The sequence below is a fragment of the Sycon ciliatum genome, chromosome 8 (genome assembly GCF_964019385.1).
Source record: "Sycon ciliatum chromosome 8, ocSycCili1.1, whole genome shotgun sequence".
Taxonomy (NCBI): domain Eukaryota; kingdom Metazoa; phylum Porifera; class Calcarea; order Leucosolenida; family Sycettidae; genus Sycon; species Sycon ciliatum.
In genome coordinates this window covers 12,995,872-13,003,265 of record NC_088650.1, presented here as the reverse complement: position 1 = coordinate 13,003,265, position 7,394 = coordinate 12,995,872, and the positions used below count along the sequence as shown (strand labels likewise).

At 44.7% G+C, this 7,394-nt stretch overlaps 1 long non-coding RNA gene across 1 annotated transcript; it reads right to left on the bottom strand.

The window, feature by feature from the left end:
- Positions 1–1,688: 1,688 nt before the first annotated feature.
- On the bottom strand, positions 1,689–3,769 carry LOC135823183 (uncharacterized). Its single transcript, XR_010554623.1, has 2 exons — positions 3,421–3,769; positions 1,689–2,144 (listed from the first exon to the last, which is right to left on the bottom strand). It is a non-coding gene; the product is annotated as an uncharacterized LOC135823183 (long non-coding RNA).
- Between the last annotated feature and the right edge of the window lie 3,625 nt (positions 3,770–7,394).

Genomic DNA, 7,394 nt, shown 5'->3' with positions numbered 1-7,394 from the left:
AACCTACTACACCCCTTACACACAAATTGCTCATCAGGTGTAACAGTATGCTCGGAAAAGATCGCCTCAACCCTAAACACACACCCACACAATGGAGGAAAAGCACCATGAAGAAAACGCTGCCTATATACCGCTACTTCAAATGTACTACTACTGCGACGTCGACAACAACAAATGGACACAAAAAAATATTGCAATGTGCAAGCGATTACTTGTTTTTAGTCTGTTTTTCTCATCATGTGGTGTCAACTCGTGTTATGCGTGAGAAAAAACTCTAATGCACAAGACTGGCTGGCAAAGAATATCTTACTACCTTACTGTCCATCATCACTATTCATACGATCGTGTCAAGACTACAGGTCATGTTGACCATAGGTACGATGGTGAGATCGATTCTCATTATTTGGAAATATATATTATTGTCAAAAAAATGCTTCAGATTGTACTGCGCTGATTGCACAAGAGTTACAGAGCATCACACTTTGTTCAGAACATTTTGTTCAAGGGTGATAGTACTTACCGCTGGATCAGTTCCTCCTTCTTGCCCTTGTCCGACTTGCCATGGTGGCAGAGAAACAACTTCATCTCGTACACTCTCCATGACGACTTTTTCCCCGACGCAAAACTTTATCCATCACGGCCGCAACAGAATCTTTTGATTGCTCTGGCGATGCAGAGTCACGAGCAAAGAAGAACGGAAAAGAGTGACAGTCACTCAGTACAAGTTACAGAACAAAAAACGCCATTCAAACTGGGTGGCTGACAGATACAAGCTGCACAGTCGATGCGCCAGATTTGAAAAATCACGTCGGAACACAGAGTTCTATTTTTCAGATGCACCCTTTTTGGGCACTTTTCTCAAGGCATTCTCAACATACGATCGTTTTCATGTATGTACGTGGTGGCCAGTCTCACGCTTTCTCGGAGTTATTCGTCACACTCGAGGATTCAGTAGTCGCCTTTCACCTTTTTCTGTTATGAGTTCTTCAAGAACGACGAAATTCTGTAGTTTGGTGTCGCTACACGTCGGTTTGTCTCTTTTCCTTTTTTCGTCGAAATTTCGTCGCCCGACCTATAATTTCGTGCCACCGAATTAACCAGGCATTTCGCTACTTCTATGCTGGACGTATCGAAAGAGTAAGTCTTTGTGACATTGGAGCGGAAGTTATGTTCTGGCCGAAAAAGGGCATGCCTCTGGTGACGTGATTTCTAACTAGTGTGTTTACGTATATTTTCCATGCATGTGTGCACAGATGTCAGCGGCAGGAAGACCCAGCAATGCCACAACTAGCACAAGCATACATACTTGACGACCATGTGGCCCAGAATGAAGCATTTGCTCCAAAGTGCCATCTGACAAGCGATTTACACAGGACTCATTGGCAAAAGCTACACACATGCACATCCATCACGTCAGGCCAATGCATTTATTGCAAGTGCGTCAAAGCACTACGACGCCAAGTATGCACAGCAGCGAAAGAAAATAAGCCACCAGTTAGCCAAAGCACATGCAGTGTACATGATTGCAGCGGAGCGGCACCGTACACTGTCCTGCAGACAAACTGCGCGTGCATAGTCTGAAAGAACAGTGCGAACCGCTTCTGTGCTCAACCCATTACCAGCAGGGTGTGGGCCATGCAACATGTGCTTGGTGTAAGTCGAGGCTCACACCAGAACACAGGTGGAAGTCACCAAACTTTCAGCTTGCAGAGCATGTGTTGCGTAGCATGCACCATGTCAGGATTTCAGACGACAGTCGATTTTGTAGACGCTGCTACCAAAAGCAAATTGACATGCTCCCTTCCGACAATGCACCAAGCACAGACCACCAATTGCGAAGCATCATCTCTCAGTACAGCACGGAAGGTGCCGAGAGTGATTTCCCCAATATTATAGTCATTGCCGCTACAGGACGGGAATTGCTGGACAAGGATGCCATATTTTTGACGACAGTGCACGATTTGTATACAGAGACTTTGCACCCAGCTGCTGACCCCAAGCCAGCGGCATACGTGCTCGACAAATTGAAGTTGACCCTGGAGCACCACTTGCACGTCATTCCACCTAAGTCGCGGAAGGATGGCACATTGCTGCTACGCAATGGATGTAATGTAATGCTGCGAAGGCACTACATATGATCCTTTCTGCAGAGCGTAAACACAAGATAGAGCAAACACCAACAAAGCTGGAAGACCTCACTCTACCATGCTCACAGCACAATTGATAGCCAGCAACCAAATAATACATGTACTTCACAAATATGGGAACCCATTCACACCAAGTGCTATTATCGGACAATGCCATTATGCTCCTAGCACGCGGCACAAGAAAATTATAGAGCTTCGCCAGCATTACCTTGATTTTGTCCTAATGTGATGGTGTGTGCGAGGTGTGTGTGTGTATGTGTGTGTGAACATGGGAACCCATTTACACCAAGTGCTATTATCGGGCAATGCCATTATGCTCCTAGCAAGCGGCACAAGAAAATTATAGAGCTTCGCCGGCATTGCCTTGATTTTGTCGTAATGTGATGGTGTGTGCGTGTGGTGTGTGTGTCACTGTGTGTGTGTGTGTGTGTGTGTGTGTGTGTGTGTGTGTGTGTGTGTGTGTGTGTGTGTGTGTGTGTGTGTGTGTGTGTGTGTGTGTGTGTGTGTGTGTGTGTGTGTGTGTGTGTGTGTGTGTGTGTGTGTGTGTGTGTGTGTGTGCCGACACTCTCCTCGTCGCCCCCACCTCGGAGTCCTTCGCGAGGCTTTGCAAGCGAGTGGAGCAAACTACCGCACGAAGACGACGACTTGGAACGACTCTGAGCGTTGGCTCATGAAATGTTCGCTCTGTTGTGGAGAGTGATGGACCAGTTCTAGCGGCAGCCGTGAGAGGAATCGTTTCCGATGATAAGCCAGATCCATAGCTGCTGGAGATGGCTCTCTCGAACATGGTTCCGCTCGTCGTTCTATATTGTCGGCCCCGTAAGGGGACACGTGACCGTAATGGCAGTGTTTACCAGGACCAGGTGTGTGTGTGTGTGTGTGTGTGTGTGTGTGTGTGTGTGTGTGTGTGTGTGTGTGTGTGTGTGTGTGTGTGTGTGTGTGTGTGTGTACATTACATATTGCCCTATCAAAAATATATAAATAAACTCGGATGGTGAGCCAATGTAATCACGGATAAAAAGAATAAGGACAAAATGTTACGAGTTATGACTAACTGTCCACCATGTACCAATGTCGCTAGATCATATACAGTCGGCGAGCGCGACAAAAAGGCACAAACTGACAGGGAATACTAAGACATACAACGACCAAATAATATTCAAGTTAATTTCGAAATGTCTATAATTTCGTGCCGTCGGATTAACCAAGCATGCAACGAAAGGAAAGGTATACACGCTTAGACATATATTATTAGGCAATTATCTGCACCAACCTGCATTCCGGCCGAAGCATCATGTCGGGTGTGGTGGGTCGGCATTCCGACGTATCTCCACACACCAGGAAAATCGTGAAGCGAGAATTCCCTCGTCTGCAACTGGCAAAGTCTTCACTTGACACTCAAGTTGAAATTTCTAGATACCTAGCTAATAGGAGCAGACTTCAGGACATTTGTCGCACTCGGGAATCGTCAGTTCGATCCGTACAGGGTTGGTTAGACACAAGAAATGTAGCAAATTTCATTGACTGACATCTTCATCTTTAACAACACAGTTCACCACATAAACTTTCGCGCGAAAAAAATAAAAAGACCCACTCAGCTGGCTTGGCGCATCGACTGTGCATAGCACCAAGAGTACATAACCCCCCAGAGTGTGCAACTCCCACATACCCTGTTGTCCCGACAGAATTTCAAGTTGACGTCATTATTTATGACGCAATGCTCCTTGCAGCAGTGATTCACAACATGTGTACGGGTGTCAACGCATCACACGTTTTTCTTTGCAATAATTTGTACAGGATCGATCGGCTTCGGTCAACCACAGGTTCCGGATTCGTCTGATAATCCGTGTACAGTGCGCATTGCATCATCAAAATGACGTCAACTTGAAACTCTGTCGGGATAGCACCCATAGTGGAGTTGCACACTCTGGGGGGTTATGTACTCTTGATAGCACCCAAGGCGAACGCGAGGCCACCCAAAAAGCACTTGAACATGACGTCATTGCTGCTGGGGCAAACGTCCTATTCTCCAAGCATCCTGTCCAATTTTATTCACTTTCGGGTGGAAGTACACAGCGCTATCATAGTTAGCACCACCGAATTTGCGTATAAGCTCTAAAAGCTCGGATGAAATGTGTGATGTGTGTTGTGTGTGTTGTGTTTATTTTAATTCGCAAACCAAACGGGCAGATCTGCCCAATGAAAAGGTGGCGAATGCAGATAGAAAGCAGTAATAAATGAAATTGGGGACTGATGTAATTAGGATAGAGGTGGAGAAAAACTAAGCCAGCTGATCATCAAACAGGACGTTTGGTACCCATGCTCTTGCATGATTTGCAAGCTGTTGAGCAAGACATCATGAGAGCGCGAAAATCTTATGCAACCCTGTTCTGGGGTTACGTCTCATGGTTGATGTAGGTAGGGGCTGATATACAACCTATTGGAAAAAATTCTCTACAACCAACCAGCATCCACCCTGATGGAGGGTGGTAGCTCTACATTAAAACTGAGTGTCAACGAATCATTGTTGACATTTTTCTTTTTGTAACATCATGGATTCACACCTGTGTGTGAACAATTAATTTGATACTCTCATCAAATACGTTCGTTATGGACAGGAGTCACTGGTGCGAGATACAGAACAATCCTGCAACCACGCGGATGAGACCGTGATAGATGGTAGCTGTGTGTGTACTCAATGCGCACATGTGATCGAGCAGCATGTCTCTGCAACGGAGCACGATTTTCATAAGCGATGTATGCCGGAAAAAAGATGCTATCAGTCTCGACAGCGTCTCATAGGTGTTGACAGGCATCTCGTGAGTTTTCTGAAGAAAACAAACATTGGTGAGTTTCTATCATCTCACTTCTACCTTCACCCCTTGCAAGAAACACTACATTCTTTGAAGAAATCATGCTTATACAACAGTCTGAACTACGCTATTGCGCTATCATGCCTCCTGTTTCGAGAAAAATCTAAAAAATCTACCCCCCTGAGCGTCGATAATGCTTCCATCCTGTTACCTGTAGTCGACGCCTATTGTTGGGAGACGCGACCTCTATCCGATCTAATCAATAACTTTGATTCTCATCATGAAGACTTGCAGTGCATTCTACACGACTATGTAAAAGTTGTGCAAGCTTGCGATCGACAATCACCCCGCCAACGAGATGTAACCCGTCGGAGACGGCGTGTTGCAGCACGCCCGGACGAGTCTGAGCGTGTTTCGGAGCAATATGTACGAGGTGACGAAGTATAATCAGCCATCATAATTCTCTCAACCTCAACCGAGATGGCGGCAGCTACTCCCTATCATCGCAGTGCGAGCAAATCAGCAACTCGTCGGAAACCGCGCCCGCTCCAGCTGCAGACTTCGGAGATCACCACGCAACAATTTTTGTTCGACAATGGACCTGATCCTCACCCCACAACAGGAACGTTTGAAACTTCTTATCGCTGAAGGTCTGTTCTCAGGGATTCAAGTGAGCTATGTTAAGCGTGGAGAGACGTAGATCTACGTAGCACAAGATGGTGCGAGCTGGGAGTCATACTTTCCTATGGGTACTATTCCAACTGCGCGCCTGGAGGCTTCACCCTGCTTGACGGGAGAGCCGGAGCTCAACCTGTATCTGCAAGTTCACGAGAGCGCAGAACAAAACCTGAAAGGTATCCTCACGACCATCCCATGTCTCAGAGCTTCTCTAGACGCGGGTATAATAAGCTGCGCGAAGACGAATCTCTACCCCATGCAGCGAGGTCAACAAACCGATAATGGGAGAAGAATCTTCATGAATACCAACCATGGAGCTGTGAAGAGAAAGCGTCATCAGGTTGCAATGCAGTACTTCCATCAAAACCTGCAGTCCACCATCCCGATCAACATCTACGTCTCGGTTATAAACTGCTCGAACCGCGGTTAATTGAAAGTCAACCTCTGCTGCAGTCCAGCAAACTCGCAGGATACTCAACTCCTACCATTAAATCTCACACTGGATAAGAAGGAGGAGTTTGATGATGCGACGACTCAAGCTCTTCTTTCCAAGATCTACAGCATGTGGGCCTACACTCCACAGATGGATGATGAGTCGATTGTTGTTTTTGATGTATAGTACTCCTAGTATTACACATGATAGTTGAGCGGTGTGGATAGAGCGTTAATCGAAGTATTCGAATATTTCATCAATTTATTTGAAGCCAAAATATTCGCACCACTATCAAGAGAGGTCTTATTGTTGTAAAGAAGGTTAGACGACGAGGGCGTCGTAGACGTCACCAATCTCGAGGTAGCGAAGGAGTCAAAGCAGGTCGTGCGATAGGTATCAAACTTATTGAGAACGCACCGTTGATAAACTGAAAAAAGTCTTTGGACACCGGAAGAGGCAAGAAGGGCAGTAGTTGTCTCCTAAGATAAAGAAGCTATACCAAGCCTATATTGGAGCAAAAAAGCACATGAGAGATCTCCTGGGAATAAGAAGTTGCAACAAGATTATCTTAGAGCGGAGCAGGCGCTACAAAGAGCGAGGGACTGAATCATAGCTTTGTAGAGAAGAAAAAAACACTCTCAAACTGATGTACTAGCGATCACAATCCGTAGAATCAAGAATGGCGCTCATGTGGGGAAATCAAACGCAAAGCTACCACCCGACTTCTGATATATATTGGCAGTCTTCTGACGAGCCAGGAGATGTTGAATTGATAATAATAATAATAATAATAATAATAATAATAATAATAATAATAATAATAATAATAATAATAATAATAATAATAATAATAATAATAATAATAATAATAATAATAATAATAATAATAATAATAATAATAATAATAATAATAATAATAATAATAATAATAACCTGATTTTTCTCTTGCCATTTGAGTATGTCCGGCATTCATCTCTTCCTTTATTTCTATTCCTGTACTGGTAGTCCATTTTTGTGATTACTCTTTTTGTATCGAATATGTCCTGTCCTCCTCCATCTTTTTGTATTCGAATATGTCCTGGCCTCCTCCATCGTTCTGCTTATTTCTGTCCGTCTCTCAGTTTCTGCGTCGGCTTTCAATATTTTTGCTTTGGTTTTTACAATCCTTTTTGCTTCGGTCTTCATTGCGTTGGCCATTTATCTATTTTTTTCTCTCATTACCCTTGGTCTCTTTTGGCCCGGTGATGGGGTTCTTACCTCATGTCATGACAACGTGAGTGAAATAAAGCCAACTCCATAATAATAATAATAATCAACGCAATA